Here is a 27,352-nt window from a genome sequence, read left to right on the forward strand (position 1 = left end):
TCAGAATCCATTCCTTCATATAAAGTAACATAAGCATGGAGTGATATCTCATCATATTAAACTCCTTTATACTCAAGGAGGGAGGATTATGCAGGGCATATACACAAGGGGGTGGGAATCTTGGGGCCATCTAAGATTTTTGCTTGCTACACTAGGTTTTAGATCTTGAAAGAGTAAATTTCACCTAGCAGCATTGCTCACTATAGAGAAAAGGTCATAGCAACATAAGTGTTCCTTGACTGGTGAATAAGCAAAATGTAGTATATACATACATTGAAATATTATTCAGCCTTAAAAAGGAAGAGAATTCTGACCTGTGCTACAACATGGATGAATCTTGAGGACATTGTGCTAAGTGAAATAAGCCAATCACAAAACACAAATACCATGTCATCCCCCTATATGATATGCTTAGAGTAGCAAATCCATACAGACAGAAGGTACCATGGATTGTTGCCAGGGGCTGAGGGTAGGGAAGAATGGGGATTGTCATTTAATTGGTACAGAGCTTCAATTGTGTAAAATAAAAAGCATTCTGGAGATTGGCTGTACAACAGTGTGAATGTACTTAACACTTCTGAGCTCTATGCTTAAAAATGGTTAAGATCTTGTACATTTTATGTCATATGTGTTTTATCACAGTTAAAAATAAAAGAAGAAAATCAAGTTTCAGCATCAAAAAAATTCAGAGATGTAATAGTTCTTTCTCTTTCTGTTCTAAATCATCTGCTAAAAAAACCCACAAAAAGAAACAGTGAAAAAGTGTATCATGGGCTACAGTCATCAAGGGAAGCTTTGTGGAGACTGTAGTTCTGAACTTAGTTGTTTTTTTTTTTTTTTTTAAAGTAAATAGTGTTTGGATACTTAGAAAAACAGAATAAATGGGACAAACTTGCCAAGACATAGAGTTGTTCAGAAGAGGGAGTTCCTAGCCAGAGTTATATAGAGACAAAGTGGAGGTTTTCGAAGAAAGTTGAGGTGAGAATGTAAAGGGTTTTTAAATGCTAAACTAAAGGAAATGGGTGTTAGTTTATAGTTTGTGAGGAAATATTGAAAATAGTATAATGTATTCTATGATACTGTTGTCTAGGAGTCCTTGTCATATGCCTCAGGTTATACATTCCTGGAGAAAACAGAATGTGACAGCAAGATGTGTGGTTAACAGATTCATAATTATTATTTGTTTTTCTGATAAAATGTTTCCCTATCACATGCAAAATGCAAAACGGTTATCTTTGTTCAAGGAATCTGTTGCACTAAAGAATCAATTACTGATATTGAATAATCTGTATGATTGACACTAAGGCAAAGAACATGTCTTAATTTATCTTTGTATCTTTCTCTAAGTCTTAAACCAGTGCCTTGCATATAGTGATTGTTGAGTTAAAGTAGTATGCTGAAGAATGTAAGTGTTCTGTCCTGAAAATTACATCTATAGAACCTTGCATCTGTAATCCAAATAGACAGCAAAATATAGTGGTAATTCTTGCTAGGCAGTGTAACCTCACAATTCTTCCCAAGTAATTCCACTTGAGACTGACTTTCAATACCGAACACTGGTAATGAAATTGACTATTCAAAAAAGATGAAAAAAACTTTATTAAGAGAGTATACATGTTATTTTAAGAAAAAAAGTTAAATGAAATCTCCAATATTTCAGGGAGAAATCTTCTTAGACATTAAAAGATAACTCAGCTTCTTTGCATTGTTTTCACTCATCCATTGCGTCAACTCAATTTTGAGTTAAACCTTTTTTCTTTTTTTAAAAGACAGACAACATTGGTGGGGGAAGGGCAGAGAAAGGGAGAAAGAATCCCAACCAGGCTCTGCCCTGCCAGTGCAGAACCCCACACGGACCTTGACCCCAGGAAGCCGTGAGATCATGACCTGAGCCAAAACCAGGAGTCGGTTGCTTAACTGACTGAGCTACCCCAAATGTCCCTAAACCTTTTCTTTTTTAACCATATTCTCAGAATTTTCCATTTGAGAGCACAATCCTGGGAATACTTTACTGGCTGAGCAGCCAGCTTCAACTATATTAAAACTTTAAAATACCTGGTTATGTTTTCCAGTCTGTTCTTTGATACAAATGAAATATATGCTGAGTTGTTTATTTAAGAAATGTTAATTCAGGGCGCCTGAGTAGCTGAATCCGTTGGCCGTCTGACTTCGGTTCAGGTCATGATCTCGTGGTTCGTGGGTTCGAGCCCCACATCGGGCTCTGTGCTGCCTCTCAGAGTGTGGAGCCTGTTTCGGATTCTGTGTCTCCCTCTCTCTCTGCCCCTCCTCCCCTCATGCTCTGTGTCTCAAAAATAAATAAACGTTAAAAAAAGAAGTTAAAAAAAAGAAATGGAAATTCATATCTTGAACAGGTGAAAGCCATCACATAATCTGCATTCTACCCAAACTCAATGGCAAATTAAACTTAAATACAGATATGGCAGCTCTTTCTCTCATTTGCTTCCAGGGTGATATCTAGGTTATAAGAGACTTGAAGTCTGTAAAAATATGGAGATGTGGGTTTCGTCATTAAGAATATAAAATTATGATGTTAAATTAGGTTTAGAGCCTCAAAAGGGACATGTGCAAGTGAGGGGCCCTGAAGCTTATGCCTTATTTGTCTTTATGATAAACCCTCCTCTGCTTGCTTCTTTGGCCAGATCGTGATCCTGGAAGTTTCACTGGAGGATCTTCTTGTTAAGAGATACCTCATTTTTGCCTCATTCTTTTCCTTTTTTTTTTCAAATATATATATATTTTAATGTTTACTTATTTTTGAGAAAGACAGAGACTGAGTGTGAGTGGGGCAGGGGCAGAGAGTGAGGAGTGAGAGAGACACAGAATCTGAAGCAGGATCCAGGCTCTGAGCTGTCAGCATGGAGCCCAACACGAGGCTCAAACTCACAAACTGTGAGATCATGACCTGAGCCAAAGTCAGACACTTAACCAACTAAGCCACCCAGTCGTACCTCATTCTTTTCCTTAATTAGCTTTTTTTTTTCCCACTACTCCACCCCACTCCCTCAATTGTGGTATTTAGTTTAATACAAAATTGAGATAATTTACTTTCCCCTCTGCTCCTACTATAACTTTCTGGCAAATGTAATGATAGCCAATTTGATTCACATCTGTGTTTTAAATAGGCATATTTCCAGAGAATCATTTTAAATTTAATATGAACTTTACATATTTGGGATGTTGTGTACATGTTCCATCTACATAAATGCACAAAATGAGGGAGTCTGGTTGGTAATTGATTACCTAAATATTAGTTTTGCATTATCTTTAAAATCAAGGCATAGACATGTGCTCATAGATTCTAAGTAAACCACTTTCCTTATTTTATAAAGAATATAATACATAAATTGTGAAATCTACAGAGTATTGAGTGTGAGAAGAATTTATAAATCATATTTGATGAGTTGATATTTACAATCAGTTTATCCAAAGATTCACAGACTGACCACTCTATTCTATACCAAAAAGGTAATATTTTGTCTTATAATTTCAAATCATTTTATCTGTTCATCCATGAGAACTTCTCTTGCAATGTCTTCTGTTCCCTATCATCCTCAACCCTAACCCACTTATTGGAAGCAAATGAGATAAATGTCCATTTCTTGTACTAAAAATGACATGAATATAAGCATACACATATTTGGGTTACTTAGTTTTTAAATTAATAGCAAAAGCTAGTATATTTTAGGTCAGAAAAACTAAATAATGCCATTTATTTGTAAGTTCTTTGTAGCTAGAATTGATTATACAATACCCTGAATTGTCAACAAAGACAATTTAAAGTCAAGGGTGTTAGGTGATGTAATGAAGTTCTTCAATATAGATTTTCTATAGTTCTTCAATATAGATTTCTGTTGAGTAAATTTTGAGAATGATCAACCCAAACAACTGTGTGGTAGTATATCTTGTGTTTTTTGTTTTGTTTTGTTTTTCTTTGTTATTTAGATGACATATAGCATTATATTAGTTTCAGGTATAAAACGTGCTTTGAAATTTATATATATTGTGAAACAATCACCAGAATAAGTCTAGTTAACATTCATCACGAAACACAGTTACAATTTTGTGTGTGTGTATTGAGAACTTTTAAGATGTACTCTCTTAGCAGCTCTCAAATATATAGTACAGTATTTTTAGCACTGGTCACCATTCTGTATGTTACCTAACCTATTATTTTATAGCTGGGCGTTTGATAACAGCTATTCCAATAGGTGTGAGGTGATATCTTACTGTGGTTTTGATTTGCATTTCCCTGATGATTATTGATGTTGAACACCTTTCCATGTACCTATTGGCCATCCATGTGTCTTCTTTGGAAAAATGTCTATTCAGCTCCACTGCCCATGTTTAATAGAATCATTTTTTTTTTATATTGAGGTCTATGAGTTTTTATGTATTTTGGATATTAACTCCTTATCAGATGTATGATTTGCAAATATTTTTCTCCCAGTCAGGAGGTTGCCTTTTCATTGTGTTAATGATATCCTTTGCTGTTGAGAAGCTTTTTACTTTGATGTTGTCCTACTTATTTATTTTTTGCTTTTGTTGTCTTTGCTTTTGTGTCAGATCCAAATTATCATCATCATGAAGCTTACTGCTTTTGTTTTCTAGGTAACTACTTTCTTCTTTTTGGTATTTTTTCATATTAAATTTTCCTTATTTTTCCTTAAACTAAAGTAATGTAACAAATTTGGAGAAAAAGTTTATTTTTTAAATGTATGCACAACAGTTACTGCCTTAATAAGAAAAGGAATATGTTTTAGAAGCACTGAAGACACATGTATATAGTATAATTTAGAGTCAAAATTGGGGAGAGGTTTAGTGATGGGGAAATACTTAGAGAAACTCTTAAGGCAAGGTTGTTTATATGAAGCCTCAACAAATTAGGCAGAAAGTATGGAATTGAAAGGTAACTGCTGGGTCACACTCCCCAGTCTCTTTGGTAGAAGATATAAATATGAGAGGAAAACCCTGTAAAACGTTATGTTTCTTGAGGACAGATCCCATACTTGATCGAATGTCCTGTGTAATTAGACCACAGGTGTGACATTTCTACCTGTATCTGTTTTGCTCTTCATGGCCAAGTTTTATAAAAGGGCCACACTCACCAACTGTCCCCATTTCCAAATTCTGCATTTGCTCTCCAACTATGTAACTCCAGCTCCTGCTTTTATCACCTGACTAGAAATGTCCTTTTTTTGGTAACTGTTTGCTTACCTCTTGCCAAAGCCATTGGGAATTACTTTGGGCGTTATCTTACTTGATATCCATTATGGAAATTTACATTATTTCTTAACTTTATTTTTCTTAAAAAAATTCTCACTATATGTATGTATACATAAATCTTTAGTTAAAAATTCAGAAATATCTAGAAATCAATAGATTATAAACAACACCTGCAACTTACTGCCCCTCCCCAATTCATTGGTATAAGTCTGTTTCTCTCACACATGCAAGTTATAATGTATATTCAGAGAAGCTTACTAATTTTCTTAATTAAGCTTCATATTATAAATATTTCTTCATGCCCTTAAACATTTTTCAAGCATCTGTAATGGCTGTATAATATTCTAGTCTATAGATGCACCTAATTCCAACATTTTACTTAAATATATTTCAAACTTTCACAATTACAAATAATGTTGGGAAAACATCCTTGGGTATAAAATTCTTTATATCTACTGTTGAATATTTTCTAGGATATATTTGAGGAAGTGTAATTACCAAAGCAAAAGATATGGCCATTTGTAAGGTTCTGGATACATGAAGTTAATTTGTTTTTCAGAGAGGTGCTGAAATTTTTTTTTTTGCCAGGACTGAGAAAATATCCATTATATCACACACTCACTAAACTTTTTCCAGTTGGGTAAAAACATGATACTGGTTTTATTTTGTATTTCTATAAGGTGTGTAATATAGAGTGCAATCTAGATAATTATCTCCAAACCTTTAAAAGTTTTCTTCTCTAATGTTTTTTAATTAAATCATCTATGATTTTTCTTAATTTTTTATGGAACTGCAAAATTCTCTTCTCGATTATGTTACTCTTGGGGGCCTTATCTTTATAGTCTGATTCTCTTATTTCAATTAATTAATTCATTTTATTGTGTTGCTTCATCATCCCACATGGGCTTTTCTTATTTTATATCTAACAAAACATGATGTCAAAATATATTCCATATTTCCATTAGAAGTACCAACTAAAAAGATTATATATACATTGCACTAACTTACAGGAGACGCATGTGATGCACTTACCCTACTAAGAGATTTATATTTATATTGTTTTTGTCTGATTTGGGAAAATGCCTTTACTTTTTATTCAGAGGATTAAGGAAGCTAAGAAGAAAGGTGTCAAATACGTATTTTAACAGTGTTATTTAAGAGCTATAGTTAATAATATATTTTCATAAAACTATTTTCATTTTTCTTCTCATACTTAAAATTGTTAAAATTTGAGGAAGTGATACATATTTCATTATCAAAAAAAAGTTAATTGCATAAAATAACAATGATGTAGTCTCACAAAAAATGTATTTAATTCAGTACAATAGGAAAAGGAGAGTTGCTGTTTCAGACTTTTCCATGTCTTAAGAGACGAAGCAAAATCATTGGTGCCATCAGTGTTCACATTTAAATAATCAGAATGGAATACCTGAATAGTTATTGTATTCATCGACTGACAGAAATTCTAGTTGATGGAAAAACATAATTCTCCAGGTAATTACTTTTTTGTTAGACTCTGAAAGCTCCTCTGAATGTGTGAGACTCTCTGACCCAACCATGCTAGATAAGCCTACAAGGACTTGGCCCATTTTTCATCCTTTAACAGGTAGAATAGTGCTTCTAATAAAATAAAAGGTCTGCATCCCTTTAAGCACACTGATGAATTTGCTCACACACAAGGAGGCATGAGGGTGAATTTGAATACTGTGTTTAGAGACAGTTGAGTGAGAAGGGTGTAATCTTCAAGAGATGGAAATGTTAGGGTTGGGTGGAGAAGACAAACTAGAAGGGGATAATAAGATGAAGAGATGGAGAGAGATGGGGTGCCTGGGTGGTTCAGTCAGTTGAGCATCTGACTCCTGATTTTGGCGCAGGTCATGATTCCGGGGTTGTGGGACGGAGCCCTGCATTAGCCTCTGCTCTGAGGGTGGGGACTGTGGTGTGGGACTCTCTCTCCCTCTCTCTCTTTCTCTCTCTCCCTCCCTCGGCCCCTCTCCCCCATTTGCAAACTCTCTCTGTCTCTTAAAAATAAATGGAAAGAGGAGCTAGTGAAACTCCAGCTCTACAGGCTAGAGACAGTAGAACTACTTAGTATAAAGTACCAAGGAAAAAAATCTCTGGGGGAAAGGTTTGCAGATAGCCTTCAAGAAACACATGGGTAGTCAGTAAGGAGGGGTGTGTTCTTTGTCTGTGTTTTACATACGTGTGTGCGTTTATTTTGGCCAAATAATTCACTTGGTATGTGAATACTTATGGCACGTGTGTTTATACATACACATCTTTACACATATTTATTGAACCCTTATTTGCATTTGTATATATGTGATGTATTTAAATATACGTAAGAAACATTGTTTTTTCTACTTTAACTATGCCATTATTTTTTTCTAAGAAAATATACTAAACAGCTTCAGTTTCCTTTACTGGAACCTTTTCCTCTCCTTCTTTTCTGCATTTTGAAGTGTCCCAGATGTATTTTATTTTCTGTCAACATACTTACCTTAGACGATGTCATTCAGTCCTGTGGTTTAGGTGTCTGCTGTGATTCCTAAATATACTTCTCCATCCCTGTCAACTCCCTTCAACTCTAGATTTAAATGTGTCACTGCTTCTGTGACATCTTCACGTTGGTATGAAATATGGGTCTCAAAATTTATATAGTGAAAACAGAATTCTTAACTTCCATCTTCCCACTGCCAACTAATTATTCCCTAGTTTCCTCTACTTCCTCTAGATTATGGCACTTCTGCCTGCTCAACTGCTTAAGCCAAATATCTAGAGATTATCTTTTATTTCTATCTTCTCCTTACCCACTGTTATGCAAACTGTCAGCCAGTGCCATTGATTTTCCCCCCCAGACATGTCCTAATCATGTGTATTTGTTCCCAGCTCTCCTACAAGCACCCTGGTCCAAACCACATGGGCCACTATCCTAGCTGCCATACTTTCCAGCCACAACTTTTGCAATCCTTACTTTACACAACTGTTACTAAGATTAAAATAGTGACATAAAGGACATAGTGCCATCACACCATTACTTAAATACTCAACATTCCCATTGTATTTAAAGTCCAGATTCTGTACCCTTTTGTAAAATAATGAAATTGTACAGGATTTCATTCTGCTCTTCCTTAACCATGTTGCTCTAGCTTTTTGGCACTCTCTGTATTCCTGTCTTGGGAACTTTGAAAAGTAGTTACTTTATTTTCCTGAATTTTTTTCTTTTCTGATTTTATATGCATCACATCTTTCCTGTCAGGTTAGGGCTCAGCTTAAGTATCATCTCTCAGAGAGACTTTCATGAGCACCCAATAAAACATAACCTCCTTTCCACACATCAACCCCATTATGTTACTTTGTTTTAATTCTCTGCAGAAACCTATCATGCTTTACTTATTATATACTTATGTTTACTATCAGAACACTATAAACTCAGAACACTATAAACAGGGACATACTATCTTAGAACTATCACATATCAAGCTTCCTGTAAATATTTGTTTAAAAAAATAATATTGTGAGGGGTGTCTGGATGGCTTAGTCAGTTAAGCTTCCAAAAAAAAAAAAAGAGAGAGAGAGAGAGAGAGAGAGAGAGAGAGAGACAGACTTGATTTTGGCTTAGATCATGATCTCACAGTTCATGAGATTGAGCCCCGCATCAGGCTTTGCCCTGATAGTGCAGAGCCTGCTTGGGTACTCTCTCTCCCTCTCTTTCTGCCTCTTCCCAAGTATCTTTCTCTCTCAAAATAAATAAATAAACATTAAAAAAAAAACATTGTGGAGAATCTTCGAGCATGGACAGACGGAAAGGATGAGAAGATTAAGGTTCTTTTCCATTCTTGAAAAACCCTATGATTTTTGTGAAATGCAGTTTATACTTTTGTCCTGCCCAAATCCATTTTAGGTGAGCTATTGAAACTAAAGAGAATATTTAGTATTTTTGGTTTGATTAGTCAATTGATAGATGTATGTTATTCAACGTAAGTAAATATTGAGCTTTAACAATACTGGGTGATTTGGAAATGTAGGTAGATTTTGTTTCGGTTTAAGGAATGTTAGAGGTATGCAATTAAGCATATTTTCTATTTTACTGTAGGAAAACACTAAAATATGCAGTTAAAGCTTAAACGTAAATTTTCTCTTTCCTTAAAATTATGTGTTTTGTTTTGAGAAGAATTGTTACGTGGAACAGAGAACCAGAAAAGGGGCTTTATATATGGATTATTTTGCATTGAGGTTTTGTGCTTATTTATTTCTATGATAGGTTTCTAAAGCAAAAGGGAGATAGCTTATAACTAGTACATGAAAGGCATATGAACTCCTGAGAATATGCAACATTCTGTGATGTTAGGCAGAATAAAATTGTACATGTTTGGAACGCTTATTTACCCAGAACTTTTGGAAGGAAACACTATTTTCCCATGAAAACGAGCAAATAGAAAATGTTTCATGACTCTTTTAAGATGAAATATCACTCTTTAAAGAAATTTCTCTGTTGGACCTTACAAATTTGTGCCATGATCTCCAAATTTCCTGTCTGTGGAATTTCCCACCGCTTTGCAACATCCAATAGGTGATTTGATGGAAAAAATATAAGAATCACTGGTCTGTAATACAAAATCTTTCTTTATAGTGCAATCATACTAATTGGCAAAAATGATAATAAATGATAAAAAAAAATATCAGCAGTATTTCCAGGTACTATTAAATGCATAAAAGGGAATTTATGTAGGAGTCATTAAGTGTCAGATCTAGACCCTCTTATATGTTTAACTTTTTTATTTTCAAAACTGCACACATTTAATTATAAATAGCAAAATACTTCCTTACTGGTTTAGTTATTGCTTTAGGGTCAGAAAACTGAACTCCCAGCTGTCCTACCATTTACTATGTGGCAAATGTGGTTAATGGCATTCACCTCTCTGAGCCTCAGTTCCTTCCTCCATAAAAGGAGGGAGTTAATTTGTTCTGTTAGGGCTCTTGCAACACTGATCTGCTGTGATTCTGTTTCCTTTTTTTTTTTTTTTTTTCCACATCATGTCTCATAAAAAGTAGGTATCTCCATCTTTTAGACCTTCCATATCTCTATTCAAAACTACCCTTCTTAGGTTCTCTCCTCTATCTCACATGTCTGGAAAACATGATGTGCATTGGGGCGTTTTATCTTTAGTTATTTATCCAAATCTTTTTCAGAGGCAAACTGTAGATGGTGAGATGTGGTAGCTGAGATCAGAGAATCCCTGAATACCACAAAGTCTACAATTATTCATTCCATAGAGTGTATCGATGATGCAGAGTTTAAGAGTTTGGCTAGTAAAGTAGCCACAAGTTCATGGCTCTGTTCATGGCTAGTAAAGTAGCCACAATTACTCATCTCTGTCTGAAAAATACTACTGGACATTTGTAAATGAAGCATCAGAGAACGTGAAGTTCCCTTTTGAAGTTAAGAGCTGATTGTCACTCTTGGTTATTTCAGCAGACTGCTTTGATTGTAAAAGCTATTCTTGGATGCAGCAGTGGCTCATCTATAAGAGAGACAGGCACCTTTCATGTTCATCTGTCAACCCTAACTCTTATCTGCCTTCCACATTGGCACTGTCAAGTCACATTTCCAGGTACTCTCCACTCTTACTTAACCCTGCCTGAGGCCAGATCTTCAGTAGTAGCTTGGATCTTCTGAAGATGCTTCTTGGGATGGGATTTGGAAACTGAATGAGGGCCATACTACTTACCATGCTTTGGATGGCTATTATGTTACTATTATTACATAACTGGTAACAACAAAATATGAAGACTTATTTAAAAAAATAATGTTTATTTTTGAGAGAGAAAGAGTAAGAGAGAGTGAGAGCGAGAGAGTGGGGAAGGGGCAGAGAGAGAGGGAGACACAGAATCTGGAGCAGGCTCCAGGTGCCGAGCTGTCAGCACAGAACTCGATGCAGGGCTCCAACCCATGAACCATGAGATCATGACCTGAGCCCAAGTCAGACACTTAACTGACCGAGCCACCCACATGCCCTGAAGAAGGCGTATTATTAGATCTTTGACCACATTGCTGCCAGAAACTGTTGATTTTTAATTCCTATCTACTTTGGAGAGCCTTGTCAATCTCTGTAGCTTCCCACCCAAACAGGTAACAGTTGGTACTGGCAAGAAAGGAGGAAAGAAAAAAAAAAAATATATAGTGTTACCAGCTTCATTTGGGAGCATCTGTGTTTCCTGTTTCTATTATTAGGCTTTAGGGATATGAGAGTTTTTCTTAACCATAAGAGCATCAGTTTTAGGGGATATGGAAACAAGATCCTCCAGATAGCAGTAGCAAATCATAAGTATTGCATTTATTTTTGAAGTATTGAATGCTACCATCAAAAGTTTTATGATTAGGGGTTGAAGATTTATGTAGTCTTCAAGAGAATGTGGAAGAGAATTTTCAAAGCCAGTAGATGTTAAAGTTTATTGTGATATAAGAACATCAATTTGGAATATAGCAGAATAAATTCCAGAAGCATTACTTTCATTGTGAAAGTAATAATGGTGCTGTCTGTTTAAAAGTGGGACAGTTCAGTAGACTAGCAAAGAGAACTTCCGTGATGAAGGGTGGCAGAAAAATTGTTATGGAAAATAGAAATTGTGTTTTCTTATATAGAACAAAATTAACTTGTTGATATTATATCTTGAAGAATTAATTACAAGAGCCCAAATGAGCTACAAGTGATTATAAAATTCAAATTTTGGTTCAGGTTGTAATTTTTGTTTATGATTAAAATATGTTTTTTTAAAGACTATCACCAATTATGCATATTTCACAGAACTCTTAAATAAAGTACTGGCAGTGGGGGCACTGCACATAGCACTAACTTGGGCACTAATTAAATGTATGTCCCTAGAAAGTGCCCATAAAACACTTGGATTAAAAACAATTACAATCTTTTCCATATAAAATGTTTTATGAGAAATCATAGCACCTGATGATTATAAACTTTGTATGAGGTGTTTTCCAAAGAAGAGAAAGAAAAATAACCTTTAAGCTGATAATAGCGAATAATGATACTATTTAATATTTATTGAGTGATTACATTATGCTAGGCACTGTGCTAAGTGCTTTACATTAAATTTCTCATTTTATCCTTCCAGTAACCTTACAAGATTGGTACTGCTGTTATTTTATAGCTGCAAAATAGGCTTACGAAGATTAAATAATTTGTTCAAGGTCACACAGGTAGTAAGTGTTGGAGCAGGGCCCAATTCAAAGTTTAGCTACTTCTGCTTTTAACATATGTACTAAGAACCCTATTTATGAGAACTGAAAATAGTAGACATTTTTACTGCATAAATTATTAAAATCAATATAAGATTCTTATCTACAATGTATTAATAAATTTGGAGTGAGAGTCTCAGGTCATTCTAGCTAGCATTCTATCTAAAATCCTGAATGAGTTAGTCTTGATTGCATTTTGATACCTTTTGAACTTTAATATCTGTCACTAGACCAAGTTATATTTGATATAAAGTACAGCCTACCTCTAGTTAGATAACTTTTTTTTCCCCATAACAGAATTCAAAAACAAATGGCAGTACTCACACAGTTTGTCAGAGGTTGACACATCATTTTTGACCAAAAGCAAAATAAACAATGAACCTCTATAAAGTATGAGTCTTTTTCAGTTTAAAAATACCAAATTACGGTTAAGGACTTTGAACATCACAGGATTATCACTGAAGCAGTTGTCACTTAAGTAAGAACTTAATCATTTGCCTGTATCAAGACAGAGGTAACTTGCTTATCATTACTTTTCAAGTATATTGATACTAATAATCCTAAATAGCATTCTGAAGTTAGCAGGGCCCATCTGGTGGCTTTTCTTGGTGAAGAGGCAAGTTCCCGCATATGAGACTGGTGTATTCGATAGATTGTCCTCTGCCTCATGGCTAAGGAAACTAAACTGAGACAACAAAAGTCGTTTTATTGAAAGAGGCCGTGCTTTTAAAATGAATTCCACTTTTCTTTCATAGCTCATAATGTTACTCCAAAGTCATTATCTAAGAAAGATTTAGTTCTCATATAAAATATGAACCACACGACAACTGAGCTAGTGTGCCATATAGATGCAGCAAGCCATCGCAGTGATAAACCATGTGGACACCAAGTATGTTGGAGCCATTAAAATTGTAGTCCAATTAGTTCTAAAGTTTATTGGGGCTAAAATAATTCTTCAGTCAAGGAGAGAGATCTGTTTTCTCATAGGAAACTTACCAAGACAAAGACTAAAATCACAAAGACGGATCATGAGCACATAAGGGAAAACTTATTTAGTGCCTGTTGGATAAGTCAGAAGGATAGATGATTTATTATTATTATTATTATTATTATTATTATTTTATACATGGCATAAACACATGCAAAGAGAAAAAAGAAGGAACCAGTGAATCAGATACCTGGTTGCTTTCACTGGGCAGCATGCTGTTATAGTCAGTTATACCTGACTTTATTATATGATTCATGATTTTATTATATGTTCACCTCTTTAAAGCTCAATTTGAATTATTTACAAAATAATTCAAGAAGGTTCTATTTCAGATAGAATTTAATACAGTTTAGACAGTTATCTTCTAAATTATAGAGAATTTTATTTTTTTAAATAACAAGTGAAAAAAATTGGTATTTAGAAAGAATGACCTTGCAGTGTTTTATTGTGTTATACAGATTTGCAATTCTTTCTATCATAGAAAGAAAATGAAAATAATTTTAAACTTGTCTGTAATGCCAATTTAGTTCTTCGACCAACACCGACTTGAGCACTTACCCATTCTGAATTTGAAATCAAAATGCTTTGAATGCAGCTTATGAGCCTCTTTGTTTTGGGGGAAAAGAACCACTAAAGCAAACTGTAGAGAAAGAGGAGATAATAGAGCTTGGAAGCAACCTCTTGGCAAAGAAGAACAAGAGCAGTGGAATAATTTAATTGCTCATCAGCTAATTATACGGTATTATAATGTTAATGTGTCTTCATCATGACAATGTAATAGGTATAGATTGAAGCATATGAAAAAGAAAGTGTTGATGCAGTAATTATAAGTAAGAGTGGAACTGTTAGAGTAATTATAACGCTTCATCGGATAATTAACGTATTGTTCAACTTGAGATGGGGAACAAAGAGTGAAAAAGTTAAATATTGAAGGACATGCCTTTGACACTCCAGAGATGTCTTTGAGCCTTTGCAGAGAATAGGATATTCTGGGTTGATACAGTTATTTCCTGGTTCCCTTTTCCATAATTTATTATTGTTCAGTCACATATGCTACGGAAGAACATAGTAATTTGCATGTGAGATGCTACTGGTGGTTAATTTTTTTTTATGTAATATGATCCATGTTGCTATTTCTTTTTTAGTTTTGTCTCATTTTGTATCCGTTATGTCATTAAATAAGCTAAAGACTTTAAAGTCATGCGAGCTTAAAATGAAATAATGTATGTGAACAATTCTATAAACTGAAGAGGGTGATAATTATTCTTTAGCATACCTGAGTAGTTCCTTCTGAGAGTGTTTTGACAGATCCCTTTTATTTTAATATCAGTGAGTAACCTAATTTTTTTTTCAAAATTCATTAGCTTGAAAATATCCATTTACTATAAGGCCCTTTGAATGAATTATAAAGAAAAACAGCAACAAGTAAATACCAGCAACAAGTGAAACTGACAACAAATGGTAGGCAGCTATGGTTTTGTATCCCATTTGACATTTTGTTTTGATACTAGCTCAGTGACCACCTATGTGCCACACTGTTCTGAACATGTTATGGATATTAACACATCACTTTTCATTTTATTTCTATTGTTATCCATACATTTTACAGAAAGGATACCTAGCAGAACAGAGGTTAAGTATCTTGGCCAAAATCGCATATCTCTTAGTGGTACAGCTGGGATGTGAAGCCAAGTAGTCTGGTGGTATCAGTCTCTGCTAACCTAACACTGCTCCCAGTTGTTGATTCAGGATGATGTTACGAGACTTGTGAAAGGTTTCTGTATTCCAATTAGAATAGGGTAGGCAAGCAAGATTTAAAGAGCTGATAGTGGAGGATACATAGAATCTGGTGTGAAGGAGAGAAGACAGCAATCAGATATGAAAAATCTAAAGATGGCAAAGACAGATCAATCTGGTTGCAGTGGAAGGTCCATAAAGAGGAGCCCCAGGAAAATAGACTACAAACTTACATAAGATCCCAGTGACAAGGCCAAAATGAATAGCTCACAGAGAAGCTCATTAACTTATCCTACTCAATGGAGTTTGACCCGATACCTATGATCAGCACATGTAGGAGCTACCATGATAGATATGGAGGTGAATGCAGGACAGTTAGCAGAGGAATTAGAAATAGTGATGCCCTATTATTTTAAGTTATCTTCAAATGAACAAAAAAGGATTAAGTTTCTAAGACTATAATCCCTGCTAAAATTGTATAGTGTTATTTTGAGATAGGCTGCAAAGCCAATCGATATTAAAGCTTTTATACATTCTTTATAAAGAACTATATTTTTTAAATCTGTTTTCTTACAAATGTTCACATCAAATTGTGTTATGGGATAAATAAACCACATGACTGAGATAAATATGCAAGCAATTCCTTTTTAAAATCAGTAGGAGGCCGGGGGTACCTGGGTAGCTCAGTCAGTTGAGCATCCAACTCTCGATTTCAGCTCAGGTCATGATCCCAGTGTTATATGACTGAGCCCATGTCAAGCTCTGCTGTGAGTGTGGAGTCTGCTTAAGATTGTCTCTCTCAGGGCACCTGGATGGCTCAGTCAGTTAAGCGTCTGACTTTGGCTCAGGTCATAATCTCACAGTTTGTGGGTTCAAGCCCTGCATAGGGGCTCAGTGCTAACTGTATTCTGTGTCTCCGTCTCTCTCTGCCCCTCCCCTGCTCTCTCTCTCTCTCTCTTTTTAATTAAAAACAATTTTAAAAAAAGGTTATCTCTCTCTTTCTCTCTGCCCCGCCCTACCCCTCTGTTTCTCTCTCCTAAAATAAAAAATATAAATAAAATAAATAATTAAAAAATCAGTAGGAGGTGAAAAAAATGCGGCTATAATGTTTCAATTTAACAAATAATTGTGTTTTACTTTACATCAGCAACAATTATACTTTAATATAAACTGTTAAAAAGCAATGCAAGGGCTCCTGGGTAGCTCAGTCAGTTAAGCATCCAACTCTTGGTTTCGAGTCAGGTCATGATCTCATTGTTCATGGGTTTGAGCCTCCCATCAGGCTCTGTGTTGATGGTGCAGAGCCTGCTGGGGATTCTCTCTCTTGGTCTCGCTCTCGCTCTCTTCCCCTCCCCAGCTCGTGCTCGCTCTCTCTCTCTCTCTCTCTCTCTCAAAATAAATGTTTAATAAAGCAATGCACATTTTAAAATAAGCAGAATTTGGGTAAAATACTCATGATGTAGGATAGTTCTGACTTAAAAAACGTTTTAAACAGTGGGTCCTCAAACTGGCATGCACTTTGAAGGTGTGTACTTTCTAATTTCTATGTCCTATTTAGCTTCTTAAAATTAAAAAACAAAACAAGTTAGTTCACTTAACTTTGGTAAACTGCATACTTCAGCAGTTTTGGCAACATAATTTGATCAGAGGTGGAAGATGGCAGGATATGTTTTGCTGTTTAGATGTACAGCTAAAAACATAATATTGAGTCTATAGTTGGAACGACATGGATTCTTTTGGGGGATTTCTGGGGTGACAAGTCTATAGTAGAAGGAGCACAGGCTCTGGAGGCAGAATGATCTTAGCAATTGACTCAATTAACCTCTCTGAACCTTACTTTCCCTATTGTGAGAGAGGTAATAATAATTTCTGTCTTGCAGAATTGTTAGGAAATTAAAAATGCATATAAAATGACTATCACAGAAGCTGGCACATGCTAATTGTTCACTTAAAACTGGCTATGATTATTGCTATTCAGCATAAGAGAGTTACTGAACAATGCTAAGCAGTCTTTAATAAGAAGTTCTTAAAAGTTTAAAACAAATCCATGAAATTATGTTGTGACTTTCTTTTAAGATATTAATTATAGTTGTTCTCAATCTGTAATGAAAGAGGTACTAAGGTTAAAAAAGCAAAATGTAGTCATGTAAAATATCCTGTCGTCAAGACCCTTCACAAAAGATGGAGAATTACAATTGTCAGAGGTTAGTTTAACTAAATAAGAAGGAAACTACTGCTATTTCTACCTCTTCAGAAAGGTTTTGTTTGTAATAATTCCAAGATAATAAATATAAGGTATATAGTCAGCATTCTTCATAGCATAGTTATAGCCTCTATAACACACACACACACACACACAAATACAAATATATGAATGACTTGTAGAATGCATCACATTATAGTTACACATATATTTATCGCAAAAATACATACTGAATATTCACTGATTTCCCATGCTAGGTGTTTCCTCTGCTAGACTGTGAGTATCATGAAAGCAAGAATTATTTATTTCATTTTTATGTCTTCCAAAAATTAACATAGCACTTGGAACATAATAAGTACTTAATACATATTTACTAAATAAATAAGCAAATTTTTTTAAGTTTTTTATTTATTTTTGAGACAGAGAGAGACAGAGCATGAGCAGGGGAGGGGCAGAGACAGAGCGAGACACAGAATCTGAAGCAGGCTCCAAGCTGTCAGCACAGAGCCTGACGTGGGGCTCGAACCCACTGACTGTGAGATCATGACCTGAGCTGAAGTCAGATGCTCAACCGACTAAGCCACCGAGGCACTCCGATAAGCAAATAATTTAACTTTTGTTTTGAAATAGAGTCAGAGTTAAAAAGTTGTTAACTACTTAAGTTTACTACAATTCACAAACCACCAATTTATTTCTTTCTTTAAACTAAAAATGTATCACAATGGTAACAATAAATACACACACATATTTATATTATATTTAATTTTACTTGCCTTCCCTTCCTCTGACCATTTTCTAGAGGAAATGTTTGTGTCAAGTGAAAGAAAGAAAAAAAGATTAAGAGAGCATTTGGTCACTTTTTAAATAACTGAGAACACAATATATTCTGACTCTTATGTTTATCTCAGTCCTCACTTAACTGAGCAATATTACCCATAAATATAACAAAATTGACCTTCTCATCTGTAAGTTGAACATCATGGCTTCTTGATAGGTGAAATAGGAAGGAACCCTGATAATCCAATCATTCCCTTAGTTGAAGCAGAAGAAAAATGCTTGAAATATATTTCTCCTTTTTCCTTATGGAGGAGGAAAAAAATGCATGAGCAACTCATAATAGTTGTGAGAACTGGAACATTCAATGGAAGACAAAAAAGTCTTAGGAAGAGATATTTTAGAAAATCATATTTTTGAACTCTTATTCTCTTTCTTTCAGTTACATATTTTGTTGGCAGCTTAGCTGGACAGCTTAGTTATAGTGAAAAGCATGGGAGAAGCCTAAATGTAAGGCTATTTTGACTCAACTTAAAGAATTGTTAAATTTTTAACACTTAATCCAATTATTCATAAAATAACCAACCAATGATATTTATATTTAGTTTTTCTCTTCTACATATTTTTCTATGAGGAAAGGTAATTCCCACCGACCAATAATGCAAATATAAGTCATATTCTAGAATAATCAATTTTATGTTGTGTTCATAAAAGGAAATACAAAAAAAGGTTTCCACATTTTTTTTTTAAGTTTATTAACTTATTTTTAGAGAAAGAGAGAGAAAGCAGGTGGGGAAGTGGCAGAGAGAGAGAGTCCCAAGCAGGCTCTGCACTGTCAGTGGGCAGAGCCTGATGTGGGGCTCCAACTCACCAACCACAAGATCATGACCTAAGCTGAAATCAAGAGTCAGACACTTAACTGACTGAGCCACACAGGTGCTCCAGTCTACATTTTCTAAGAGAAATATTACACCTTTCTATCTACTTGAAAGTTATTTTAAATTGTATATTTCATAACCATTTTGAAAGTGATATGTGGAATGTGAATACTTTACATACATGAGAATGATATAATCAAAGAATAGTACTTCCTAAAAATAATTAAATGCAGAGAAATTCAATCTCTGAGATTCTAAGAGTCATTCCCTTGCTGTGGTGCCCTTTGAACCAATGTATTAGAAAATATTTTGGTCTCATTTCCTTAGGTCTATCTAAGCTTTATTATTTGACCTAGATGTTTTTCATCCAGGTTAGAATTTCAAGTGGTTATCTCCATTCTATGAAATTTACCATATCCCTTGGAAAAGTTTAGTTTCCACAGAATCAGGCTGCATGCAAGAAGTTTATGTCAAAATACAAATACATAGTTCTTACCAAGAGAATACTAATTTTTATCCAGATATTAAGCCTGTGACATTTTTCTGTATTTTTTTGCAAAGGAAAATTCAATGTGTTCATTTAAATTTTAGTGGGACATAGAAAGACATACAAAAATCTGAATGTCATTTTTCAAAAATTTTTTAAATGTTTATTTTTGAGAGAGAGAGAGAGAGAGAGAGCACGCACACAAGTGGTGGGAGGGGCGGAGTGGGAGGGAGACACAGAATCCCAAGCATGCTCCAGGCTCTGAGCTGTCAGCACAGAGTCCAATGTGGGGCTCGCACTTATGAACTACGAGAACATGACCTGAGCCAAGGTCGGACACTTAACCAACTAAGCCACTCAGGTGCCCCAAAAATCTGAATGTCATTCGCAGTGGAAATAGTTACACTTTTATGTTTCATTAACTAAGTATTTTTTGTACAGTTTGGAATATATTTTTAATGCATTTATAAGTCATTAAAAATAAAAGTTTTGGTGGTGTTTTTGAGAGGCTGTAATTATGTTTTATTGCTAACTCTTATCTACTTGCCACCTTCCTTAGGCCAAGCCTCCTTTCATATATATATTCTCCCAGATATGTTCATTCTCAACTCCCAGATATGTTCACTTTCTGATGTAGGGGCTCCATATTGTTTTAGGACTTGGAAACTTGAAACCAGAGAGGGTCAAGATGGGTGCCAACTTCCACCTGCATTTCGCTAATCTTTCCCAAAGTGAAATGGGTCGTTGTATTAAAAGCAAAATAAAAATGAAACAAAACTTAAAACAACAACAACAAACACAAACAACTAAGAAAAACCCTCATGTTTGACTCTAACCAATAACTGATTATCTGTGATAATAAAAAGGAAAGACATGATAGCTGAAGAAGGTTCTCTACCATGACCTCTATTTCTTTTTCCTGGAAATAGCTGCAAAGTGTCCTTGATCATTTCCAAAATAAAGGGAGGCTAAAAAGGTACTCTGTACTTTTCACATCAGGAACAACTACAACTTTCACAGTGTCCATAACTACACAAGAGCTCGAACTAGGATTTAATAGGGTTTGGTTTTGTTTGTTTTTGTGTTGTTTATAAAATAAATCATGACTGGGGGCATTCACACAATTCAGGACAAAGCTTTGCAAAGGAACTCTCAGGGGCTGTAGGCTAGCATTCTTTTCAGTGTGTACAAGTGAACAGTGATGAGGTTGAAAGAGGGGAATCGTCCATATTAGTTTTGTTTGATTTGTGACTGATACAAAGATTTAGCACATTGACTAATTGTTGATGTATAATATGTAGAAAATTTACTTACATTATAAATGAGGAATTGGGAGCACGTTCATAAAATGTTTACCCATGTATGTCCCAGGTAAAGTGTATAACTACAATCATTAAGAAATCAAAAGCATAGTAATAATGAATCTTCCATTTAGGATCTGTTCCATTTGGCCACTTTTTTATTATATGACTATTTGCTTCAGGTACACTGCCAGGAAATTGGAATAAGATTAACTCATCCAATTACCTATCCAGTGAAGTATTTATTTTATGTACCAAGAGCATACATACTACATGCCAAGAACTATTAGATTCTGAAGAGACAGTATTCAATGAAATAATATTTTTGCTCTCAAGTATCTCACATTCTAATGAGAGAGTACAACACATCTTTGCCCTCAAAGAAGCTGCCAAATACACAAATAGGAACATAAGAATGTGATGACAAAGGAGCGAAATGTATTTTGTTATGACATTATTACAGGGCTGGGTGAGAAGGTCAATCCTATCTGGAGACATCAGAAGTGGCTTTGTAAGGTAATGACCTTGAGCTGAGTCCTGAGGGTTGGATATTTTTTAGACGGAGGTCTAGTTGTGAGGAGACATCTTAGAAAGAAGGACAAACAGATACAAGCCCTAGCCTTATAAAGCAGTGTGGTATGTGAAAGTAACTAAAAGCTATTTGACATTAATTCACATTAAGTGGGGGTTGAGTGGGGACAGTGGAAGTAGGTAAGAACGTTTACATAGGTAGGATCAAATTATTCTAAGAAGTATGGACTTTATTCTGTTGGAACTGGGAAGCCATTCATGGTTTTAGACAAAATATTAACATGGTCAGGTTTGAGTTTTGGAAAGATCGTTCTTTTAGCAGAGTTGCTCAGAGAGGAATTTAATTCTGTTATTAAATTAGTAACATCTGAATTAGCAGTTAGATAATACCTTCATCTGAGCTAGTTTCTAAGGTATTTTTTTCTATTGCTTATCAGCAGGAAATTATTAGATGGGAAAGAATATAAAATAACTTAGTTTTTAAGTATTCATTTCTTACAAAGCATAGAACTGAGTTTTGAAAAAAGGTAAAAATTTAGTTTGTTCTAGTAAAATTGTCCCTTGCCCAAGCATTTTTCATAGATTTCTTAGAGTAAAATGAGCATAAAATGAATGGGTCTTTTCCAAGTTATTTATATTCGTATAATTTGTCATGATTATGAAATAAGAGAAAAAGTCTCTAAGATTTTGATTATGTTGATAAAAAGTTTAACATTTGATAAAGTATTTTCCCAAAATGTTTTCGTTTATTTATTTTTTTAATGTTTATTTATTTTTGATGAGACAGAGACAGAATGGGAGTGGGTTAGGGGCAGAGAAAGAGGGAGACACAGAATCGGAAGCAGGCTCCAGGCTCTGAGCTGTCAGCACAGAGCCCAATGTGGGGCTTGAACCCATGAGCCGTGAGATCATGACCTGAGCTGAAGTCGGATGCTCAGCCAACTGAGCCACAAAGGCGCCCCAAAATGTTTTCATTTCTTAATCTGTACACCTAATTTAACTTATACTTTTAAGTTTATATACTCCCATTCTCTACTACTGTAAATAAATATTTGCCTGTACATTTACTTCCTTTCTGAAGTAGGATATAAGTAAAGTACATTATGCTAATCACTTTGATTCCTTTTCCCTATTAATCATTATCTCTAAAGGATAGCTTTCAGTTGGCTAGATAGCTAAGAATCATAACCATCATCCTTTTCTTATCCCTTTTATGTTAAGGAACTAAAGAAAACATCTGTCAGCTAATGAAGCCATTTTACTTAATAGATATTTATTTCTTATCCTTTTACTTTGTCTGTAAGAATAGCCTAATAGTTAAAAGCAAGTTAATTGTTTGCTTTATCTGGTACCACCATAAAGTAGAAAACTAAAGAAGAAGCAAATAATATGTAAAAGTAGGGGAAATGTACAATTGGTATTTCCTATAGAGTAGTCTCTCTGGATAGTCATGTAAAAGAAAGAAGAAAGAGATGAGTAGCCTGACACAAATAGCTTCTTTAATATGTGGGTGATTATCTTTATTATGGATATAACCAGTGGGAAACATGTTATCTTCAGAGTAGGGCAATCGCTTGTTTGCTCATAACCCTTACTTATTTTAAGAGACACAAAATAAGATTTTTTTTTTACCATTTCATTAAATCTACAATTGTTTAAGTTTTGTTTCTTTCTGTAGTCAAATGAGGGTACACGCTGATTCATTATTAATTATGATTCATTGAGATTTCTTTTTTTATAGTTTTGTGTCAGTGAGTACTTATTCATTACAGAATCTTCACAAACTTCATTTGGTATTAATATTCCCATTTTACACATGAGTAAACTCAAGGTCAGAGATGCTAAATAATTTACCAAAGATCAAAATAGCTAATAAGTGGCAGAGATGATAGTAAAGTTTCTATGACTTTAGAGCCTTTATGTCTTTTGTGCTACAGTTCTAAGCTATTACTGCTGATAGTGCCCATATTGTAAAAGTTACCCCTTGGTATGCACAGTTTTTATCATTCCTTGGACCAAAATTAATATGACAAAGTGAATTTTTAAAACATAGTTAATTTATAAATTTTAAGAACCGTATTGTAAAGATTACATGATTTTCTTGTGCATTTACATAGAAATCTCAGGCAAGGTTTATGCTTTTGGCATTTTAATATCTAGACTCTAAAAATGGATAAGAAGTTTTTGTCTTAATCGTTTTTCATCGGTTTTAATATTCTGATATGATATTGTTTTGGTTGCCTTGAGCTGCATTAGTAAATTTAATAAAATATTATTTAATAATACAAACGACTGGCTGCACACCCAGCTTCTCTGAGCTCCCAAGGGTCCTCTACTACCTCATTAGAGAAGGAATCTTGACATCACTAATTTATTTGTTTTAATTACCCATCTAGAAAGGTATGAAAAATAAATTAAAGATTTGGGAATAGAAACCAGTCCCCTAACATTATCATACATTTCCAAATATACTAAAATGGAATATTTTTCAATGTTTACAAGCTGGTGCTTCCTCCTACCATTTATTTAGTTGTAAACTGTTACAGATCGGGCCAAGTGAGCACACTTCGTATTAGTTATTCCTCCAATATACTTCCTGGTCTCCAAATGGAAGTGAAATTAGTCACTCTTGCTCTGAGGCTTTGTTGTTGTTATTGTTGTTTTCAGTCCATTCTTCCTCCATTTCTTTGTTACCCCTTTATTTTTTGGAGAAAAATAAAATGAAATGAACTTCCCTCCTTTATTATACCTTCTATCTCATATCCATATTTCTTCCTGACGCTTCTTATTCCAAAAACCATTTTCTAGCCTATCTACTTCTTTATCTCTGAAGTCAGGAATCAGTTCTATTTTGAAACCTGTAGGAAGAGGGATAGTAACAATATCCTCTCCCCTGCCCTCTCCCTCAAATCAAGTGCTACTAGTAAACAAGTACTTTCTTTTCCATCCATAATTTATTGTGAATAAAGAGAAATCGGATTTTCTCTAAAGACTATTTTCTGAAGAGTATGTATATATCTAAAATATTCCATCTGGTAGAAAACAGATGCTTATCCACATACTTATAAAATGTGGTGAAGGTGCTATAGTAAACTGGTCTCTGTATCTGTTTATATTTGTTAGAATTTAAAGCTATGAAGCTAGGTTTGTGTGTGTGTGTGTGTGTGTGTGTGTGTGTGTGTGTGTTTTGTTTTTTTGTTTGTTTGTTTGTTTTTTTGTAGCCTGTAAGCTGATTTCAACCATGTGTTGGTCTATTGTCAATTTTTATTAAAATAGCTTGCTAAATTGTTCTCTTAAAATTATGCCACTACTGAATGTATATATTGGCATTCCCATTTTTATAATAATATATCAAAGTAAACAGTCCCAGTCCTGAATTTAGGGGGGAAAAATCACTGCCTTGCAATATTCATTTATCTCCTCTTTTCAAACTTTCAGTAAGGGTGGAATAAAATAATTTTTGTACATTAACAAATTGTTCAAAGTGCTTGGATGTTAAAAACCATAATCAGCAGAATCCATATATGGCATTTCCATAATGCTTTCTAACATCTTGAGTTTATTAGTGGGAGATTTAATTTGTGCTAATCAGCCTGAGGCAAAAGAAGTGCAAAATGAACTTGACACATATATTAGATGTTTTTTAGTATTTCTCAGTTTTGCACTGCGACCACAACGTGGCACCACAGAATAAACACACAGGTCTGCACTGTCACTTCCAATTACCACATTACTGTAAAGGGCTGTAACTCACTGAAAAGCCAGCCGCAATTCATTATCTTGTTGGTTTTATCTGAGAAGGCATGCAACAACACTGCTTATGAAACGGCATGTTTGAAAATTCCAAACTTTTATTAATGGTCTAAATCTTGATTTACAGTCTCTTTTCTAAAATGAAATTTGGCAATTGTAATGTACTTAGCAGCGCCATTCATGTTCAGGCTCAAAGGAGGGACCAAAAGAAGTAAAAGTTCTTTGCCCTTCCAGAATCTCTCTTCATTCCTATTCTACCTTCACCAGGAACTGGTGCAACAGGAAACAGGTCAGTGAGTAGGGAAATTTCCATAATAATCTTCATCATCACTTCTGTGTCTTTCTATGAGTCTTCTCTGCTATATGATTTAACATACAGTGTCAGAGAATAACTACTCTAAATATTTTGTGATACATATATTCAACCATCATTTCTTCTAAAGGACAGTGTTCTCAAATAAATAGGTCTCCATAAGTAGGGTGACCATTTATTTTATTTTTTTTCAAATGGAGACACTTTTGATAGTGAAAGAAGTCACTATTGATAATTATATCATGAGAACAGGTATAAATAGAAATCATCCTATCATACCTGGGGATTTGGTCATCCTGTCATGGACTGCTGTAAAGAGAATAATTTCATGCGTTTGTTCATAATTCTAGGTTCTTGGAGCCCAACTACTGAATCAGAATCTCTGGGTTTATAGTCTGGGATCTGCATTAAATTTTTTTTTAATCGTTATTTATTTTTAAGAGAGAGAGAGGGAGAGAGAGACAGTGTGAGCAAGGGATCACAGAATCGGAAGCAGGCTCCAGGCTCTGAGCTGCCAGCACAGAGCTCGATTCAGGGCTCAAACTCACGCTCGTGAGATCATGACCTGAGCCGAAGTCAGACGCTTAACCGGCTGGGCCACCCAGCCGCCCCTGGGGATCTGCATTTTTAGCAAGATTTCTAGGTGGTTTGTGACTGTAGTAAGTATCCAATAATAGACACATATTATGGCTACCATGTACCTGGCACTCTCCTAAAGTCTAATACATATCATTCCTTTCATTCTCACAACCACTACCTCTGAGTGATAGAATGATATATGAATCTTTCAAGTATAAAAAGGAAAAAGGCACATTTCTCAGAAATGTGGCCACTTGGAAATATTTGGATGATTGATCAAAAGATTTGCATCAATATAGCTTTTTTGGCTCCGTGAAGGACACAGCCAAAATTTGATAATCTGCAATCTTGATAAGGAATTAAAAACTTGAGCGGAAAGGCCTTAGTGAAGAAGCAACATTTCATCTGGTTCCTAATGACTCTGGGCGGCAAAGAATGAGGCCAGAAAAAATAAGATGGGTGTAGTCATGCAATTATGAAAATATCTATCATGTCTGAGAAAAGTGAGAAGCGTCATGTGGCAGGATCTGGGTAGCTGGTTAGAGTGTGAAAAATGATGAGTCTAGAAAGGTAGCCTGGTGTTCACCATGAAAGGATTACAGATGCTGTTGGATGTGTGCTCCCTTTTGCCCTCCCATGTCTTCTCAGTACAGTGTTGTGGCAATTTTAAACTGCCTCCTCCTGCAATTCTCGCTTAATAGTTTTGCCCCCTGGAAACTGCTGTGGCTATAGTTGGGAGATGCTGGCAAACTAACCCCATAAGGAGTAGCCCACAACCAATTACCAAGTTTGGTGGTAATACTTCCACTTCCCTCATCTAACCAAGAGACTGAGAAGTGTTACATTACAGCCAGAAAACCAGCAGCAGTAAGGAGAGACCAGCCAGGGAGAAAGTGGTGGTAGGTTGACAAGCTAGTTAGAAGGCAATTGTAGGATGATGTTAGAAGGACCTATAGTGAAATAAGAAAAGGAAACAGAGGAAGCAGTTTTTGAAGTAGATTGGATAGGATTAAGTGATTGATTGAATATGGGATGAAGAGGGAAATGATTTGTATAAAACAGTAAGTCAAAATTTGGGGTTTGGCAATCTGGGTATATAGTATCTAGGGATACCTCTACCTACAGCCATGATGCAGATTATTCTCTGCACAAGCCCAGCAACTGCTATTTAAATGAAATATTCACAGCCTAGTATACATGAATGGCATCCCTTGGTAGTACAGTGTGACATAGAAATGCAGATTAAGGTAGGGAATGTAGGAGGTGAATGAGAAGGCTTGTTGGAGGGGAAATTGTAGAATTTGAT

At 35.0% G+C, this 27,352-nt stretch overlaps 1 protein-coding gene across 4 annotated transcripts in view; it reads left to right on the plus strand.

The window, feature by feature from the left end:
* ERBB4 (erb-b2 receptor tyrosine kinase 4) overlaps positions 1 to 27,352 on the plus strand; it is a 1,144,263-nt gene that overhangs the window by 500,681 nt on the left and 616,230 nt on the right. The gene's annotated exons all lie outside the window — the stretch shown is intronic.

This window comes from Panthera onca, chromosome C1, assembly GCF_046562875.1.
Source record: "Panthera onca isolate mPanOnc1 chromosome C1, mPanOnc1 haplotype 2, whole genome shotgun sequence".
NCBI classification, from domain to species: Eukaryota; Metazoa; Chordata; class Mammalia; order Carnivora; family Felidae; genus Panthera; species Panthera onca.